Source organism: Malaclemys terrapin, chromosome 12 (assembly GCF_027887155.1).
Source record: "Malaclemys terrapin pileata isolate rMalTer1 chromosome 12, rMalTer1.hap1, whole genome shotgun sequence".
NCBI lineage: Eukaryota > Metazoa > Chordata > Testudines > Emydidae > Malaclemys > Malaclemys terrapin.
Window position 1 is genome coordinate 36,822,662 of NC_071516.1, and position 3,219 is coordinate 36,825,880.

The 3,219-nt window shown below is 41.3% G+C and overlaps 1 pseudogene; it reads left to right on the top strand.

Moving 5' to 3' along the window:
* The first annotated feature begins 221 nt into the window (after positions 1–221).
* On the top strand, positions 222–2,268 carry LOC128845952 (olfactory receptor-like protein HbT3; annotated as a pseudogene).
* Positions 2,269–3,219: the final 951 nt, after the last annotated feature.

Genomic DNA, 3,219 nt, shown 5'->3' on the forward strand with positions numbered 1-3,219 from the left:
GGCCTTAGGCAGAAGGAAGATCTCATACCTGGGTACTGTAACAGACTCCACTGAGCAACATGGGAATTGGCCCAGGGCATTAAAAAAAAGTTTTCTTGATAGAGGAGAGACAGACTTTCAGAGACAAACTGAGACCAGGCTGGGTCCTAGAAGTGTCTTGGCTTCCTAAGACCACGTCAGTTGCACTGTAAGAATTGGGACCTGCTAGGCCTACCCCAAATATGAGACTCAGGGTTAGAAAGTGGTTGAAACTTGAAAAGACATCACAATCAGCACATAAAACAATACATGTTGATTTCTTGCCCTGTCTGGAGATCTCCTCAACCTCCACCATCCTACTCAGGCTGATGCCAGTCTCCTGACTGGGGACAGAAACATTTCTGTTAAGGGCTGTATTATGCAATTATATTTATTTTGTGTCATGTCATCTACAGATTCTCTGCTGCTCACGGCAATGTCTTATGATCGGTGTGATGGTGCCCCCCCTAAGGCTTTATGGAAATATGTTTATGAATGTATATATATGACACAACTGGAATATGTTTCATGCTACAGATGCCTTGTAACATATCTATGTAAAGGTTATGATCTACTGAATCGATTAATACTATTTGTATGCATGTATCATCTTTTGTATTCGACGTTATGAATATTGGCTGCATATTTGTTTGATTCTAATTGGGTTTTAGTGAAACAATTGGTCAGCTTTCTGAGAAAAGACCATTCTCAGTACGTGCCCAGTCAAGAAGCTCTTAAGCCAACAATGAACTTGGAAATGCCAATCCACATCTGTGCTTTCCCAGGAATGTGGCTTGGCTGGTAAGGAACTCAGTCGTGCATGGACATGTGACTTGCCCTGGTGATTCCAAAACTCTATTTTGTAGCTAGACTTTGCATAGGAGGGAGAGGGGGTCTCCATCCACAAGAGAAAGTCTATTTAAACCCCTGAGAGACCCCTCCATTTTGTCTTCAAATGGCTAAAGAGATAGCATCTGCACCCCAAGGATATCTGAAAGGAACTGGAACAAAGGACAGTAACTACAGGGGGTGTGAGTGATTGCTGGACCCAGACTAGACGGAGACTAGTCTGTAAAAGGAAGCTTACTGGGTGAAGTTTTTAGCTGTATTCAGTTTCTTAGACATAAACTTGCGTATTCTATTTTATTTTGCTTGGTAATTCACTTTGTTCTGTCTGTTACTACTTGGAACCACTTAAATCCTACTTTCTGTATTTAATAAAATCACTTTTTACTTATTAATTAACCCAGAGTATGTATTAATACCGGAGGGGGGGGCAAACAGCTGTGCATATCTCCCTATCAGTGTTATGGAGGGTGAACAATTTATGAGTTTACCCTGTATAAGCTTTATACAGGGTAAAACAGATTGATTTGGGTTTGGAACCCATTGGGAGTTGGACATCTGAGTGTTAAAGACAGGAACCCTTCTGTAAGTTGCTTTCAGTTAAGCCTACAGCTTTTAGAGGATGTCGTTCAAACCCTGGGTCTGGGTTTGCAGCAGGCTAACGGGTCTGGCTCAAACCAGGCAAGGCACTGAAGTCCTAGGCTGCCAGAGCAGGAAAGCAGGGGCAGAAGTAATCTTGGCACATCATTTGGCAGCCCCAAGGGGGTTTCTCTGATCCAACCTGTCACAATTGGTATTTAGCAATATACAATCCACTCTGTTATGGTGCTCTGATGAATGGCAGTGTTTGTTTCCAGCAAGCAGCAGGGTCCTGGATAAGTAGCTTTCTGGGCTGCACCATAGTAAATATTTTCTTGTTTCAATTAACTTTCTGTGATTCCAAAGAAATTGACTATTTCTTTTGTGATTTTTCACCCATGATAAAGCTGTCCTGTGTTGACACCCAGACTCTGCAACTGTTGACATTCCTATTGCTGCCATAGGGGCACTTGTGCCCTTTCTACTGACCCTGACATCCTACATGTGTATCATCTCCACCATCCTGAGAATCCCACTACCGGGTGCAAAAAGTCCTTTTCCTCCTGCTCCTCTCACCTCATTGTGCTTACAGTTTTCTATGGGACCATGATAATTATCTATGTGTTTCCGACAACCAACACTCCCAAGGTCCTACACAAAATATTCTCTCTTTTTTACACAGTCCTGACTCCCATGATCAATCCTGTCATCTGCAGCATGAGAAACAAGGAGGTCAATGAGCCCCGGAGAAAAGAGATTCTTAAGCTGGTTGCTTTCAGAAACCTGCATAGAAGCTTAAAGGATGCTGAAAGAAGCTTAGGTTAAAGAAGCTTAGCATATAGCAAAATAGAGATGAACTTATATACTTTCTTAGACATTACCCATTTGAGTCCTTGAGAACAGGTACACCCCTTATTGACCTTACTTCATCTTTCTTTCTTTCTTTCTTTCTGAAACTGTGCTTTTTTCCAGCACTCTGTTTCCGTCATCCGTATACGAACACTAGTGCCCAAATTCTGCAAGGAGCTTAAAATCTTTTGAGTGGTTCTGGGTCTCTGCTAATCCCTCTGAAACCAATGACATTCATTCTCCAATGATTAGGATCCTCTGTTGTCAATGACACCTCTGAAATGTAAGTGAAAACTGTTGCCACCACATTGAGTGGAGAACTTTGATTGAGCAGTATTCTATGCAGATCTGTAGCTGGGTAAACAAAAAATGAAAGTCTGTGGAGGGTTGGGAGTCTCAGTGCCCTGCCATGTGAAATCTCCTGCCTGTTCGTACATCTTTGCAGGATCAAGGCAACATTAAAATATCTATTTCTATATTGATACTGATATAAATATAGATATTGATAGAGATATATAAAATGCAAAGATAAGGTGTATTACCAAAATTTTCAAAGCGCTCTCTCCCGTGCAAATAAAAAGAAATGAATGAATTAAAATGAATAGGAAATAAGCACCAAAAAGCACTGGGCAACTTTTCAAATCTCAGCCTATATAGTGTAACATGGGCCTCCCTCACCACAGATAGAAATGCACTATTTGCATAAAAAACCTTTACCACCAAAGTTTGGCAAAAAATAAATTAAAGAATAAAATGTCACTAAGTCTCCTTGGTGCTTTTGTTCTTCCTCCACATTTTTGGGCCAAAATATATCGTAATTCCCCTTTCTCTTTGTAACTGGTTAGATGCCCATTGCTCCCCTGACCACCCACCCACATTCATAGACGGGGGTATATGTAGTTTGAGGTCTCATGTATCAGGCTTTGT